Below are 17,552 nucleotides of genomic sequence, written 5' to 3' on the forward strand. Positions count from 1 at the left end.
TTCTTGCATTGCTTTGGATTTTTCTCATTTTTCTTTTGTATCATGGTTTGTAATGAATTTTCTGATGTGAGCTTTGGTTTTGAGGCTGGCATATTGAGTTCAGGGCACAAGAGGATGGTTCTATTTCAAACAGGGCACAGCTGTTGGCTTGCTCCAATTCTGGCTTGCTGTCATTGTTTTGGGTGCCTCAGCTGATTTTGGTTTCTTGAGCGGCAATTTCCTAAATGTTTTATGGGTCTGAGTTGGTTTTGCCTTCTTCCTTCCCAAATTTTGTATTCTGAGGTAATACAAACAAGAGTTTTGACAGAGTAGCCATTATGAAATAAAAAACACAACAAATAGGCGTTTGAAGCTTATACATCTACAGGTAACAAGACCAAGTGACTTTTTGTGTTTTGGAAAATAAAGTGGAACACTTTGGCTGAGGTGACAGATAGTAATTGCCTCCAAACTGATTGTCACTGCGATTTTCAGGTTAATTCAGTCAGAATTCCACAGGCAGTCAGCTGGAGGGGGGGATGAATCTTGGACGAGCCGATTTCCATGCGACTAAATCAAGCCCAATATCATTATGGATTCTTGCATTTCTTTGGCTTTTTCTCATTTTTCTTATTTATCATGGTTTGTAATGAATTTTCTGATGTGAGCTTTGGTTTTAAGCTGGCATATTGAGTTCAGGGCACAAGAGGAGGGTTGTTTTTCAATCAGGGCACAGCTGTTGGGTTGCTCCAATTCTGGCTTGCTGTCATTGTTTTGGGTGCCTCAGCTGATTTGTGGATTCTTGAGTGGCAATATCCTAAATGTTTTCTGGGTCTGAGTTACTTTTGCCTTCTTATTCCCAAATTTTGTATTCTGATGCAATACAAGCAAGATTTTTACAGAGTAGCTATTATGAAAGAAAAAAAAAAAAACAAAGCAAATTGGCCTTTCAGGATTAGAACTGTACAGGCAACACAATCAAGATGAGTTTCTGTGTTTTGGAAAGTGACATGGACCCCTTCTGCTGAGGGGACAGATACTAATTTCCTCCAATTTGAGTGTGAGTGCAATTTTGAGGTGAATTCAATCAGAATTCCAAAGTCAGTCTGATTAATGGTGGGATGAATCCTGAAACAGCCAGTTTCCTTGTGTCTAAATCCAGCCAAATACCACAAAGGACTCTTGAATTTCTTTGGCTTTCTCAGATTTCCCTTATTTATCGTGGTTTGTAATGAATTTTCTGATGTGAGCTTTGGTTTTGAGGCTGGCATATTGAGTTCAGTGCACAAGAGGAAGGTTCTTTTTCAATCAGGGCACAGCTGTTGGCTTGCTCCAATTCTGTCTTGCTGTCATTGTTCTGCATGCCTCAGCTTACTTTTGGTTTCTTGAGCAGTAATTTCCTAAATATTTTCTGGGTCTGAGTTGGTTTTGCCTTCTTCCTTCCCAAATTTTGTATTCTGATGCAATACAAACAAGAGTTTGGACAGAGTAGCTATTATGAAATAAAACGTACAACAAATAGGCGTTTGAAGCTCAGAAATCTACAGGTAACACGACCAAGGTGAGTTTTTGTGTTTTGGAAAAGAAAATGGAACACTTTGGCTGAGGTGACAGATAGTAATTGCCTCCAAACTGAGTTTCACTGCAATTTTCAGGTTAATTCAGTCGGAATTCCACAGGCTGTCAGCTGGAGGGGTGGATGCATCCGGGAACATCTGGTTTCCTTGTGACTAAATCAAGCCCAATATCATTATGGATTCTTGCATTGCTTTGGATTTTTCTCATTTTTCTTTTGTATCATGGTTTGTAATGAATTTTCTGATGTGAGCTTTGGTTTTGAGGCTGGCATATTGAGTTCAGGGCACAAGAGGATGGTTCTATTTCAAACAGGGCACAGCTGTTGGCTTGCTCCAATTCTGGCTTGCTGTCATTGTTTTGGGTGCCTCAGCTGATTTTGGTTTCTTGAGCGGCAATTTCCTAAATGTTTTATGGGTCTGAGTTGGTTTTGCCTTCTTCCTTCCCAAATTTTGTATTCTGAGGCAATACAAACAAGAGTTTTGACAGAGTAGCCATTATGAAATAAAAAACACAACAAATAGGCGTTTGAAGCTTATACATCTACAGGTAACAAGACCAAGTGACTTTTTGTGTTTTGGAAAATAAAGTGGAACACTTTGGCTGAGGTGACAGATAGTAATTGCCTCCAAACTGATTGTCACTGCGATTTTCAGGTTAATTCAGTCAGAATTCCACAGGCAGTCAGCTGGAGGGGGGGATGAATCTTGGACGAGCCGATTTCCATGCGACTAAATCAAGCCCAATATCATTATGGATTCTTGCATTTCTTTGGCTTTTTCTCATTTTTCTTATTTATCATGGTTTGTAATGAATTTTCTGATGTGAGCTTTGGTTTTAAGCTGGCATATTGAGTTCAGGGCACAAGAGGAGGGTTGTTTTTCAATCAGGGCACAGCTGTTGGGTTGCTCCAATTCTGGCTTGCTGTCATTGTTTTGGGTGCCTCAGCTGATTTGTGGATTCTTGAGTGGCAATATCCTAAATGTTTTCTGGGTCTGAGTTACTTTTGCCTTCTTATTCCCAAATTTTGTATTCTGATGCAATACAAGCAAGATTTTTACAGAGTAGCCATTATGAAAGAAAAAAAAAAACAAAGCAAATTGGCCTTTCAGGATTAGAACTGTACAGGCAACACAATCAAGATGAGTTTCTGTGTTTTGGAAAGTGACATGGACCCCTTCTGCTGAGGGGACAGATACTAATTTCCTCCAAATTGAGTGTGAGTGCAATTTTGAGGTGAATTCAATCAGAATTCCAAAGTCAGTCTGATTAATGGTGGGATGAATCCTGAAACAGCCAGTTTCCTTGTGTCTAAATCCAGCCAAATACCACAAAGGACTCTTGAATTTCTTTGGCTTTCTCAGATTTCCCTTATTTATCGTGGTTTGTAATGAATTTTCTGATGTGAGCTTTGGTTTTGAGGCTGGCATATTGAGTTCAGGGCACAAGAGGAAGGTTCTTTTTCAATCAGGGCACAGCTGTTGGCTTGCTCCAATTCTGTCTTGCTGTCATTGTTCTGCATGCCTCAGCTTACTTTTGGTTTCTTGAGTAGTAATTTCCTAAATATTTTCTGGGTCTGAGTTGGTTTTGCCTTCTTCCTTCCCAAATTTTGTATTCTGATGCAATACAAACAAGAGTTTGGACAGAGTAGCTATTATGAAATAAAACGTACAACAAATAGGCGTTTGAAGCTCAGAAATCTACAGGTAACACGACCAAGGTGAGTTTTTGTGTTTTGGAAAAGAAAATGGAACACTTTGGCTGAGGTGACAGATATTAATTGCCTCCAAACTGAGTTTCCCTGTGATTTTCAGGTTAATTCCATCAGAATTCCACAGGCATTCATCTGCAGGGGTGGATGAATCCAGGAACAGCCGGTTTCCTTGCGACTAAATCAAGCCCAATATCATTATGGATTCTTGCATTTCTTTGGCTTTTTCTCATTTCTCTTATGTATCATGGTTTGTAATAAATTTTCTGATGTGAGCTCTGGTTTTAAGGCTGGCATATTGGGTTCAGGGAACAAGAGGATGGTTCTTTTCAATCAGGGCACAGCTGTTGGCCTCCTCCAATTCTGGCTTGCTGTCAATGTTTTGAGTGCTTCAGCAAATTTGTGGATTCTAGTGTGTCAATTTACTAGATGTTTTTTGGGTCTGTGTTGGTTTTGCCTTCTTCCTTCCCAAATTTTGTATTCTGATGCAATACAAACAAGAGTTTGGACAGAGTAGGTATTATGAAATAAAAAACACAACAAATAGCCGTTTGAAGCTTAGAAATCTACAGGTAACATGACCAAGGTGAGTTTTTGTGTTTTGGAAAATCAAATGGAACACTTTGGCTGAGGTGACAGATATTAATTGCCTCCAAACTGAGTTTCACTGTGATTTTCAGGTTAATTCAGTCAGAATACCACAGGCAGTCAGCTGCAGGGGTGGATGAATCCTGGAACAGCCTGTTTCCTTCGAGTGAATCAAGCCCAATATCATAATGGATTCTTGCATTTCTTTGACCTTTTTCTTATTTTACTTATTTATCATGGTTTGTAATGAATTTTCTGAGGTGAGCTTTGGTTTTGAAGCTGCAATATGGAGTTCAGGATCCGGGGGAATGGTCTTTTTCCTTTTTTTTTTTTCTTGACAGGCAGAGTGGACAGTGAGAGAGAGAGACAGGGAGAAATTTCTTCCTTTGCCGTTGGTTCACCCTCCAATGGCCGCCGCGGCCAGTGTGCTGCGGCGGGCGCACCGCGCTGATCCGATTGCAGGAACCAGGAGCCAGGTGCTTTTCCTGGTCTCCCATGGGGTGCAGTGCCCCAGCACTTGGGCCATCCTCCACTGCACTCCCTGGCCACAGCAGAGGGCTGGCCTGGAAGAGGGGCAACCGGGACAGAATCCGCACCCAGACCGGGACTAGAACCTGGTGTGCTGGGGCCGCTAGGTGGAGGATTAGCTTAATGAGCCACGGAGCCGGCTGGGAATGGTGTATTTCAAACAGGGCACAGCTCTTGGCCTGCTCCACTTCTGGCTTGCTGTCATTGTTTTGGGTGCCTCCGCCGATTTGAAGTTTCTTGAGCATCAATATCCTAAATGTTTTCTTGGTCTGAGTTGGTTTTCCTTCTTCCTTCCCAAATTTTGTATTCTGACACAATACAAACAAGAGTTTGGACAGAGTAGCCATTAGGAAATAAAAAACACAACAAATAGGCTTTTGAAGATACAGGTAACACGACCAAGGTGAGATTGTGTGTTTTGGAAAATCAAATGGAACAAGTTGGCTGTGGTGACAGATATTAACTGCCTCCGTTCAGGTTAATTCAGTCAGAATTCCACAGGCAGTCAGCTGGAGGGGTGGATGAATCCGGGAATAGCCGGTTTCATTGCAACTAAATGAAGCCCAATATCATTATGGATTCTTGCATTTCTTTGGCTTTATTCTGATATTTCTTATTTATCATGGTTTGTAATGAATTTTCTGATGTGAGCTTTGGTTTTGAGGCTGCAATATGGAGTTCAGGGCACCGGAGGAATGGTCTTTTTCAATCAGGGCACAGTAGCTGGCTTGCTCCAATTCTGGCTTGCTGTCATTGTTTTGGGTGCCTCCGCCGATTTGAGGTTTCTTGAGTGGCAATTTCCTAAACGTTTTCTGAGTCTCAGTTGTTTTTGTCCTCTTCCTTCCCAAATTTTGTATTCTGACGTAATACAAGCAAGATTTTGGACAGAATTGACATTATGAAATAAAAAACACATCAAATAGGCTTTTGAAAGCTACAGGTAACACGACCAAGGTGAGATTTTGTGTTTTGGAAAAAGATATGGAACAATTTTGCTGAGGTGACAGATATTAATTGCCTCCAAACCGAGTTTCACAGCGAATTTCATTTTAATTCAGTCAGAAACCACAGACACTCAGCTGGGAGGTATAGAAGAATCTGGAAACAGCCATTAACAAGGGAATAAATCAAGCCCAATATCACTAAGAACTCCTGCATTTCTTTGGATTTTTTCTGATTTTTCTTATTTATCATGGTTTGTAATGAATTTTCTGATCTGAGGTTTGGTTTTGAGGTTGCAATATCGAGTTCAGGACACCGGAGGAATGGTCTTTTTCAATCAGGGCACAGCTGTTGGCTTGCTCCAATTCTGTCTTGCTATCAAGGTTTTGGCTTCCTCAGCGGCCCTTTGTTTCTTGAGCGGCAATTTCCTAAATGTTTTCTGGGTCTGAGTTGGTTTTGCCTTCTTCCTTCCCAAATTTTGTATTCTGACGCAATACAAAGAAGAGTTTGGACAGAGTAGCCATTATGAAATAAAAAACACAACAAATAGGCGTTTGAAGCTTAGAAATCTACAGGTAACACAACCAAGGTGAGTTTTTGTGTTTTGGAAAATCAAATGGAACACTTTGGCTGAGGTGACAGATATTAATTGCCTCCAAATTGAGTTTCACTGCGATTTTCAGGTTAATTCAGTCAGAATTCCACAAGCTGTCAGCTGGAGGGGTGGATGAATCCGGGAACAGCCGGTTTCCTTGTGACTAAATCAAGCCCAATATCATTATGGATTCTTGCATTTCTTTGGCTTTTTTCTCATTTTTCTTATTTATCATGGTTTGTAATGAATTTTCTGATGTGATCTTTGGTTTTGAGGCTGCAATATGGAGTTCAGGGCACCGGAGGAATGGTCTTTTTCAAACAGGTCACAGCTATTGGCCTGCTCCAATTCTGGCTTGCTGCCATTTATTTGGGTGCCTCAGCTGACTTTCGGTTTCTTGAGTGGCAATTTCCTAAATGTTTTCTGGGTCTGAGTTGGTTTTGCCTTCTTCCTTCCCAAATTTTCTTTTCTGATGGCATACAAACAAGACTTTGGACAGAGTAGACATTATGAAATAAAAAACACATCAAATAGGCTTTTGAAAGCTACAGGTAACACGACCAAGGTGAGATTTTGTGTTTTGTAAAAAGACATGGAACACTTTTGCTGAGGTGACAGATATTAATTGCCTCCAAACCGAGTTTCACAGCGAATTTCATTTTAATTCAGTCAGAAACCACAGACACTCAGCTGGGAGGTGTAGAAGAATCTGGAAACAGCCATTAACAAGGGAATAAATCAAGCCCAATATCACTAAGAACTCCTGCATTTCTTTGGATTTTTTCTGATTTTTCTTTTTTATCATGGTTTGTAATGAATTTTCTGATCTGAGGTTTGGTTTTGAGGTTGCAATATCGAGTTCAGGACACCGGAGGAATGGTCTTTTTCAATCAGGGCACAGCTGTTGGCTTGCTCCAATTCTGTCTTGCTTTCAAAGATTTGGGTTCCTCAGCGGCCCTTTGTTGCTTGAGCGGCAATTTCCTAAATGTTTTCTGGGTCTGAGTTGGTTTTGCTTTCTTCCTTCCCAATATTTGTATTCTGCCCAAATACAAACAGGAGTTTGGGCAGAGTAGCCATTATGAAACTAAAAACACAACAAATAGGCGTTTGAAGCTTAGAAATCTACAGGTAACACGACCGAGGTGAGTTTTTGTGTTTTAGAAAATAAAGTGGAACACTTTAGCTGAGGTGACAGTTATTAATTTCTTCCAAACTGAGTTTCACTGCGATTTTCAGGTTAATTCAGTCAGAATTCCACAGGCAGTCAGCTGCAGGGTTGGATGAATCCGGGAACAGCCGGTTTCCTTGCGAACAAATCCAGCCCAATATCATTCTGGATTATTGCATTTTTGGGTATTTTCTCATTTTTCTTATGTATGAAGGTTTGTAATGAATTTTCTGATGTGAGCTTTGGTTTTGAGGCTGCAATATGGAGATCAGGGCACCGGAGGAATGGTCTTTTTCAATCAGGGCACAGCTGCTGGCTTGCTCCAATTCTGGCTTGCTGTCATTGTTTTGGGTGCCTCCGCCGATTTGAGGTTTCTTGAGTGGCAATTTCCTAAACGTTTTCTGAGTCTCAGATGGTTTTGTCCTCTTACTTCCCAAATTTTGTATTGTGACGCAATACAAACAAGAGTTTGGACAGAATAGACATTATGAAATAAAAAACACGTCAAATAGGCTTTTGAAAGCTACAGGTAACACGACCAAGGTGAGATTTTGTGTTTTGTAAAAAGACATGGAACACTTTTGCTGAGGTGACAGATATTAATTGCCTCCAAACCGAGTTTCACAGCGAATTTCATTTTAATTCAGCAGAAACCACAGACACTCAGTTGGGAGGTATAGAAGAATCTGGAAACAGCCATTAACAAGGGAATAAATCAAGCCCAATATCACTAAGAACTCCTGCATTTCTTTGGATTTTTTCTGATTTTTCTTATTTATCATGGTTTGTAATGAATTTTCTGATCTGAGGTTTGGTTTTGAGGTTGCAATATCGAGTTCAGGACACCGGAGGAATGGTCTTTTTCAATCAGGGCACAGCTGTTGGCTTGCTCCAATTCTGTCTTGCTTTCAAAGTTTTGGGTTCCTCAGCGGCCCTTTGTTGCTTGAGCGGCAATTTCCTAAATGTTTTCTGGGTCTGAGTTGGTTTTGCCTTCTTCCTTCCCAAATTTTGTAATCTGACGCAATAGAAACAAAAGTTTGGGCAGAGTAGCCATTATGAAATAAAAAACACTACAAATAGGCGTTTTAAGCTTAGAAATCTACAGGTAACACGACCAAGGTGAGTTTTTGTGTTTTGGAAAATCAAATGGAACACGTTGGCTGAGGTGACAGATATTAATTGCCTCCAAACTGAGTTTCACTGCGATTTTCAGGTGAATTCAGTCAGAATTCCACAAGCTGTCAGCTGGAGGGGTGGATGAATCTGGGAACAGCCCGTTTCCTTGCGACTGAATCAAGCCCAATGTCATTATGGATTCTTGCATTTCTTTGGCTTTTTTCTCATTTTTCTTATTTATCATGGTTTGTAATGAATTTTCTGATGTCAGCTTTGGTTTTGAGTCTGCAATATGGAGTTCAGGGCACCAGAGGTATGGTCTTTTTCAAACAGGGCACAGCTGTTGTGCTGCTCCAATTCTGGCTTGCTGTCATTGTTATGAGTACCTCAGCCGATTTGTGGTTTCTTGAGCGGCAATTTCCTAAAGGTTTTCTGGGTCTGAGTTGGTTTTGCCTTCTTCCTTCCCAAATTTGTATTCTGACGGAATACAAACAAGAGTTTCAGCAGAGTAGCCATTAGGAAATAAAAAACACAACAAAAAGGCGTTTGAAGCTTAGAAATCTACAGGTAACACGACCAAAGTGAAGTTTTGTGTTTTGGAAAATCAAATGGAACACTTTGGCTGAGGTGACAGATATTAATTGCCTCCAAACTGAGTTTCACTGCGATTTTCAGGTTAATTCAGTCATAATTCCACAGGCAGTCAGCTGGAGGGGTGGATGAATCCGGGAACAGCTGGTTTCCTTGCGACTAAATCAAGCCCAATATCATTAAGGATTCTTGCATTTCTTTGGCTTTTTTCTCCTTTTTCTTATTTATCATGGTTTGTAATAAATTTTCTGATGTGAGCTTTGGTTTTGAGGTGGCAATATGGCGTTCAGGGCACCGGAGGAATGGTCTTTTTCAAACAGGGTACAGATGTTGGCTTGCTCCAATTCTGGCTTGCTGTCATTGTTTTGGGTGCCTCAGCCGATTTGTGGTTTCTTGAGCCACAATGTCCTAAATGTTTTCAGGGTCTGAGTTGGTTTTGCCTTCTTCCTTCCCAAATTTTGTATTCTGATGGAATACAAACAAGAGTTTGGACAGAGCAGTCATTATGAAATAAAAAACACAACAAATAGGCGTTTGAAGCTTATAAGTCTACTCGAAACACGACCAAGGTGAGTATTTGTGTTTTGGAAAATAAAATGGAACACTATGTTGAGGTCACAGATATTAATGGCCTCCAAACTGAGTTTGACTGCGATTTTCAGGTTAATTCAGTGAGAATTCCACAGGCAGTCAGCAGGAGGGGTGGATGAATCTGGGAGCAGCCGGTTTCCTTGCGACTAAATCCAGCCCAATATCAGAAAGGTCTCCTGTATTTCTTTGGCATTTTTCTCATTTTTTGATTTATCCTGCTTTGTAATGAATTTTCTGATGTGAGATTTGGTTTTGAGGCTGCAATATGGAGTTTAGGGCACAAGAGGAAGGTTTTTTTTTTTTTTAAACAGGGCACAGCTCTTGGCTTGCTCCAATTCTGGCTTGCTGTCCTTGTTTTGCATGCCTCAGCTCAATTTTGGTTTGTTGAGTGGCAATTTCCTAAATGTTTTCTGGGTCTGAGTTGGTTTTGCCTTCTTCCTTCCCAAATTTTGTATTCTGTCGCATTACAAACAAGAGTTTGGACAGAGCAGCCATTATGAAATAAAAAACACAACAAATAGGTGTTAGAAGCTTAGAAATCTACAGGTAACACGACCAAGGTGAGTTTTTGTGTTTTGGAAAATCAAATGGAACACTTTGGCTGAGGTGACAGATATTAATTGCCTCCAAACTGAGTTTCACTGCGATTTTCAGGTTAATTCAGTCAGAATTCCACAGGCAGTCAGCTGGAGGGGTGGATGAATCCGGGAACAGCTGGTTTCCTTGCGACTAAATCAAGCCGAATGTCATTATGGATCTTGCGTTTCTTTGGCTTTTTTCTCATTTTTCTTATTTATCATGGTTTGTATGAATTTTGTGATGTCAGCTTTGGTTTTGAGGCTGTAATATGGCGTTCATGGCACCAGAGGTATGGTCTTTTTCAAACAGGGCACAGCTGTTGTGCTGCTCCAATTCTGGCTTGCTGTCATTGTTTTGAGTGCCTCAGCCGATTTGTGGTTTCTTGAGCGGCAATTTCCTAAAGGTTTTCTGGGTCTGAGTTGGTTTTGCCTTCTTCCTTCCCAAATGTTGTATTCTGACGCAATACAAAAAAGAGTTTGGGCGGAGTAGCCATTATGAAATAAAAAACGCAACAAAAAGGCGTTTGAAGCTTAGAAAAATACAGGTAACACGACCAAGGTGAGTTTTTGTGTTTTGGAAAATAAAATGGAACACTTTGTTGAGGTCACAGATATTAATAGCCTCCAAACTGAGTTTCACTGCGATTTTCAGGTGAATTCAGTCAGAAGTCCACAGGCAGTCAGCTGGAGGTGTGGATGAATCCGGGAACAGCCGGTTTCCTTGCGACTAAATCAAGCCCAATATCATTCTTTATTCTTGCATTTCTTTGGCTTTTTTGTCCTTTTTCTTATTTATCATGGTTTGTAATGAATTTTCTGATGTGAGCTTTGGTTTTGAGGTTGCAATATTGAGTTCAGGGCACCTGAGGAATGGTCTTTTTCAAACAGGGTACAGATGTTGGCTTGCTCCAATTCTGGCTTGCTGTCATTGTTTTGGGAGCCTCAGCTGACTTTTGGTTTCTTGAGCCACAATGTCCTAAATGTTTTCAGGGTCTGAGTTGGTTTTGCCTTCTTCCTTCCCAAATTTTGTATTCTGATGGAATACAAACAAGAGTTTGGACAGAGCAGTCATTATGAAATAAAAAACACAACAAATAGGCGTTTGAAGCTTATAAGTCTACTCGAAACACGACCAAGGTGAGTATTTGTGTTTTGGAAAATAAAATGGAAGACTTTGTTGAGGTCACAGATATTAATGGCCTCCAAACTGAGTTTGACTGCGATTTTCAGGTTAATTCAGTGAGAATTCCACAGGCAGTCAGCAGGATGGGTGGATGAATCTGGGAGCAGCCGGTTTCCTTGCGACTAAATCCAGCCCAATATCAGAAAGGTCTCCTGTATTTCTATGGCATTTTTCTCATTTTTTGATTTATCCTGCTTTGTAATGAATTTTCTGATGTGAGATTTGGTTTTGAGGCTGCAATATGGAGTTTAGGGCACAAGAGGAAGGTTTTTTTTTTTTAAACAGGGCACAGCTCTTGGCTTGCTCCAATTCTGGCTTGCTGTCATTGTTTTGCATGCCTCAGCTCAATTTTGGTTTGTTGAGTGGCAATTTCCTAAATGTTTTCTGGGTCTGAGTTGGTTTTGCCTTCTTCCTTCCCAAATTTTGTATTCTGTCGCATTACAAACAAGAGTTTGGACAGAGCAGCCATTATGAAATAAAAAACACAACAAATAGGTGTTAGAAGCTTAGAAATCTACAGGTAACACGACCAAGGTGAGTTTTTGTGTTTTGGAAAATCAAATGGAACACTTTGGCTGAGGTGACAGATATTAATTGCCTCCAAACTGAGTTTCACTGCGATTTTCAGGTTAATTCAGTCAGAATTCCACAGGCAGTCAGCTGGAGGGGTGGATGAATCCGGGAACAGCCCATTTCCTTGCGACTGAATCAAGTCCAATGTCATTATGGATCTTGCGTTTCTTTGGCTTTTTTCTCATTTTTCTTATTTATCATGGTTTGTAATGAATTTTGTGATGTCAGCTTTGGTTTTGAGGCTGTAATATGGCCTTCAGGGCACCAGAGGTATGGTCTTTTTCAAACACGGCACAGCTGTTGTGCTGCTCCAATTCTCGCTTGCTGTCATTGTTTTGGGTGCCTCAGCTGATTTGTGGTTTCTTGAGCGGCAATTTCCTAAAGGTTTTCTGGGTCTGAGTTGGTTTTGCCTTCTTCCTTCCCAAATGTTGTATTCTGACGCAATACAAACAAGAGTTTGGGCGGAGTAGCTATTATGAAATAAAAAACACAACAAAAAGGCGTTTGAAGCTTAGAAAAATACAGGTAACACGAGCAAGGTGAGTTTTTGTGTTTTGGAAAATAAAATGGAACACTTTGTTGAGGTCACAGATATTAATTGCCTCCAAACTGAGTTTCACTGCGATTTTCAGGTGAATTCAGTCAGAAGTCCACAGGCAGTCAGCTGGAGGTGTGGATGAATCCGGGAACAGCCGGTTTCCTTGCGACTAAATCAAGCCCAATATCATTCTTTATTCTTGCATTTCTTTGGCTTTTTTCTCCTTTTTATAATTTATCATGGTTTGTAATGAATTTTCTGATGTGAGCTTTGGTGTTGAGGTTGCAATATTGAGTTCAGGGCACCTGAGGAATGGTCTTTTTCAAACAGGGTACAGATGTTGGCTTCCTCCAATTCTGGCTTGCTGTCATTGTTTTGGGAGCCTCAGCTGACTTTTCGTATCTTGAGCGGCAATGTCCTAAATGTTTTCTGGGTCTGAGTTGGTTTTGCCTTCTTCCTTCCCAAATATTGTATTCTGATGGAATACAAACAAGAGTTTGGACAGAGTAGTCATGATGAAATAAAAAACACAACAAATAGGCGTTTGAAGCTTATAAGTCTACTCGTAACGAGACCAAGGTGAGTTTTTGATTTTGGAAAATAAAATGGAACACTTTGGCTGAGGTGACAGATATTAATTGCCTCCAAACTGAGGTTCACTGCGATTTTCCTGTTAATTCAGTCATAATTCCACAGGCATCAGCTGGAGGGGTGCATGAATCTGGGAACAGCCAATTTCCTTGCGACTCAATCAAGCCCAATATCATTATGGATTCTTGCATTTCTTTGGCTTTTGTCTCATTTTTCTTATTTATCATGGTTTGTAATGAATTTCCTGATGTGAGCTTTGGTTTTGAGGCTGCAATATGGAGTTCAGGGCACCGGAGGAAGGTTATTTTTCAAAAAGTGCACAGCTGTTGACTTGCTCCTATTCTGCCTTGCTGTCATTGTTTTGGGTGCCTCAGCTGATTATTGGTCTTTTGAGCGACAATTTACTACATGTTTTCAGGGTCTGAGTTGGTTTTGCCTTCTTCCTTCCCAAATGTTGTATTCTGACGCCATACAAACAAGAGTTTCGGCAGAGTAGCCATTATGCAATAAAATCACAACAAATAGGTTTTGAAGCTTATAAATCCATAGGTAACACGAGCAAGGTGAGTTTTTGTGTTTTGGAAAATAAAATGGAACACTTTGGCTGAGGTGACAGATATTAATTGCCTCCAAACTGAGTTTCACTGCGATTTTCAGGTGAATTCAGGCAGATCCACAGGCAGTCAGCTGGAGGTGTGGATGAATCCGGGAACAGCCGGTTTCCTTGCGACTAAATCAAGCCCAATATCATTCTTGATTCTTGCATTTCTTTGGCTTTTTTCTCCTATTTCTGATATAGCATGCTTTGTAATAAATTTTCTGATGTGAGCTTTGGTTTTGAGGCTGCAATATGGAGTTCAGGGCACCTGAGGAATGGTCTTTTTCAAACAGGGCACAGCTGTTGGCCTGCACCAATTCTGGCTTGCTGTCATTGTTTTGAGTGCCTCAGCCGATTTGTGGTTTCTTGAGCGGCAATTTCCTAAATGTTTTCTGGGTCTGAGTTGGTTTTGCCTTCTTCCTTCCCAAATTTTGTATTCTGACGCCATGCAAACAAGAGTTTCGGCAGAGTAGCCATTATGAAATAGAAAAACACCACAAATAGGCTTTTGAAGCTTAGAAATCTACAGCTAACACAACAAAGGTGAGTTTTTGTGTTTTGGAAAATCAAATGGAACACTTTGGCTGAGGTGACAGATAGTAATTGCCTCCAAACTGAGTTTCCCTGGGATTTTCAGGTTAATTCAGTCAGAATTCCACAGGCAGTCAGCAGGAGGGGTGGATGAATCCGGGAACAGCCCATTTCCTTGCGACTAAATGAAGCCCAATATCATTATGGATTCTTGATTTCTTTGGCTTTTTTCTCATTTTTCTTATTTATCATGGTTTGTAATGAATTTTCTGATGTGAGCTTTGGTTTTGAGGCTGTAATATGGAGTTCAGGGCACCGGGGGAACGGTCTTTTTCAAACAGAGCACAGCTGTTGGCCTGCTCCAATTCTGGCTTGCTGTCATTGTTTTGGGTGCCTCCGCCAATTTGAGGTTTTTTGAGCAGCAATTTCTTAAAAGTTTTCTGGGTCTGAGTTGGTTTTGCCTTCTTCCTTCCCAAATATTGTATTCTGATGCAATACAAACAAGAGTTTGGGCAGAGTGGCCATTATGAAATAAAAAACACAACAAATAGGTTTTGAAGCTTAGAAATCCAGAGGTAACATGACCAAGGTGAGTTTTTGTGTTTTGGAAAATCAAATGGAACAGTTTGGCTGAGGTGACATATATTAATTGCCTCCAAACTGAGTTTCACTGCGATTTTCCGGTTAATTCAGTCAGAATTCCACAGGCAGTCAGCTGGAGGGGTGGATGAATCTGGGAACAGCCGGTTTCCTTGAAACTAAATCCAGCCCAACATCATTATGGATTCTTGCATTTCTTTGGCTTTTGTCTCATTTTTCTGATTTATCATGGTATGTAATGAATTTTCTGATGTGAGCTTCGGTTTTGAGGCTGGCATATGGAGTTCAGGGCACAAGAGGAAGGTTCTTATTCAATCAGGGCACAGCTGCTGGGTTACTCCAATTCTGACTTACTGTCATTGTTTTGGTTGCCTCCGCCGATTTGAGGTTTCTTGAGCATCAATTTCCTAAATGTTTTGTTCGTCTGAGTTGGTTTTCCTTCTTCCTTCCAAAATTTTGTATTCTGACCCAATACAAAAAAGAGTTTGGACAGACTTGCCATTTTGCCATAAAAAAAAACACAATAAATAGGCGTTTGAAGCTTAGAAATCCACAGGTAATACGACCAAGGTGAGTTTTTGTGTTTTGGAAAATAAAATGGGACACTTTGGCTGAGGTGACAGATATTAATTGCCTCCAAACTGAGTTTCCCTGCGATTTTCCGGATAATTCCGTCAGAATTCCACAGGCAGTCAGCTGGAGGGGTGGATGAATCTGGGAATAGCCGGTTTCCTTTTGACTAAATCAAGCCCAATATCATTATGGATTCTTGCATTTCTTTGGCTTTTTTCTCATTTTTCTTATGTATCATGGTTTGTAATGAGTTTTCTGATGTGAGCTTTTGTTTTAAGCTGGCATATTCAGTTCAGGGCACCAGAGGAAGGTTGTTTTTCAATCAGGGCACAGCTGTTGGCCTGCTCCAATTCTGGCTTGCTGTCATTGTTTTGGGTGCCTCAGCTGATTTGTGGATTCTTGAGCATCAATTTCCTAAATGTTTTGTTCGTCTGAGTTGGTTTTCCTTCTTCCTTCCAAAATTTTGTATTCTGATGCAATACAAGCAACATTTTGACAGAGTAGCCATTATGAAAGAAAAAAAAAAAACAAAGCAAATTGGCCTTTCATGTTTAGAACTGTACAGGCAACACAATCAAGATGAGTTTCTGTGTTTTGGAAAATGACTTGGACTCCTTCTGCCGAGGGGACAGATACTAATTTCCTCCAAATTGAGTGTGAGTGCAATTTTGAGGTGAATTCAATCAGAATTCCAAAGTCAGTCTGTTTAAGGGTGGGATGAATCCTGAAACAGCCAGTTTCCTTGTGTCTAAATCCTGCCAAATATCACAAAGGACTCTTGCATTTCTTTGGCTTTTTCACATTTCCCTTATTTATCATGGTTTGTAATGAATTTTCTGATGTGAGCTTTGGTTTTGAGGCTGCAATATGGAGTTCATGGCACAAGAGAATGGTTCTTTTTCAATTGGGGCACAGTTGTTGGCTTGCTCCAATTCTGCTTGCTGTCATTGTTGGGTGCCTCAGCTGACTTTTTGTTTCTTGAGGGTCAGTTTGCTGAATATTTTCTGGGTCTGAGTTGGTTTTCCCTTCTTCATACCCAAATTGTGTATTCTCATGCAATACAAGCAAGATTGTCGACAGAGTAGAAATTATGAAAGAAAACAAAAAACACAGCAAATTGGCCTTTCAGGATTAGAAATCTACAGGCAACATGACCAAGATGAGTTTCTGTGGTTTGGAAAATGATATGGAACCCTTCTGCTGAGGGGAGAGATACTAATTCATCCAAATTGAATGTGAGTGGGATTTTGAGGTGAATTCAATCAGAAGTCCAAAGTCAGTCTGTGGATGGGGGGATGAATCTGGAAACAGCCAGGTTCCTTTTGTCTAATCCCGCCAAGTATCACAAAGGACTCTTGCATTTCTTTGGCTTTTTCACATTTCCATTATTCATCATGGTTTGTAATGAATTTTCTGATGTGAGCTTTGGTTTTGAGGCTGCAATATGGAGTTCAGGGTAACGGAGGAATGGTCTTTTTCAAACAGGGCACAGCTGTTGGCCTGCTCCAATTCTGGCTTGCTGTCATTGTTTTGGGTGCCTCAGCTGACTTTTAGTTTCTTGAGCGGCAATTTCCTAAATGTTTTCTGGGTCTGAATTGGGTTTGCCTTCTTCCTTCCCAAATGTTGTACTCTGATGCCATACAAACAAGAGTTTGGGGAGAGTAGCCATTATGAAATAAAAACACAACAAATAGGCATTTGAAGCTTATAAATCTACAGGTAACATGACCAAGGGGAGTTTTTGTGTTTTGGAAAATCAAATGGAACACTTTGGCTGAGGTGACAGATATTAATTGCCTCCAAACTGAGTTTCACTGCGATTTTCAGGTTAATTCAGTCAGAATTCCACAGGCAGTCAGCTGGAGGGGTGGATGAATCCGGGAACAGCCGGTTTCCTTGCGACTGAATCAAGCCCAATATCATTATGAATTCTTGCATTTCTTTGGCTTTTTTCTCATCTTTCTTATTTATCATGGTTTAAATGAATTTTCTGATGTGAGCTTTGGTTTTGAGGCTGCAGTATGGAGTTCACGGCACTGGAAGTATGGTCATTTTAAACAGGGTACAGCTGTGGCTTGCTCCAATTCTGGCTTGCCTTCATTGTTTTGGGTGCCTCAGCTGATTTTGGTTTCTTGAGCGGCAATTTTTTAAATGTTTTCTGGGTCTGAGTTGGTTTTACCGTCTTCGTATACTAATTTTCTTTTCTGCTGCCATACAAACAAGAGTTTGGGCAGAATAGCCATTATGAAATAAAAAACACAACAAATAGGCGTTTGAAGCTTAGAAATCTACAGGTAACATGACCAAGGTGAGTTTTTGTGTTTTGGAAAATAAAATGGAACACTTTGGCTGAGGTGACAGATAGTAATTGCCTCCAAACGGAGTTTCACTGTGATTTTCAGG

At 40.5% G+C, this 17,552-nt stretch overlaps 1 long non-coding RNA gene across 2 annotated transcripts in view; it reads left to right on the forward strand.

The window, feature by feature from the left end:
- Positions 1–17,552, forward strand: part of LOC149119978 (uncharacterized) — a 71,448-nt gene that overhangs the window by 23,118 nt on the left and 30,778 nt on the right. The window contains exon 1 of one of the 2 annotated variants that reach the window (XR_016227025.1): positions 10,433–10,521. The exons of the other annotated variant lie outside the window; for it this stretch is intronic. This is a non-coding gene — a long non-coding RNA (uncharacterized LOC149119978). Of the gene's footprint in view, positions 1–10,432; positions 10,522–17,552 lie in introns of those variants that run through there. 2 annotated transcript variants of the gene reach the window in all.

The sequence above is a fragment of the Oryctolagus cuniculus genome, chromosome 21 (genome assembly GCF_051225735.1).
Source record: "Oryctolagus cuniculus isolate XC-2025 breed Fujian yellow rabbit chromosome 21, ASM5122573v1, whole genome shotgun sequence".
NCBI classification, from domain to species: domain Eukaryota; kingdom Metazoa; phylum Chordata; class Mammalia; order Lagomorpha; family Leporidae; genus Oryctolagus; species Oryctolagus cuniculus.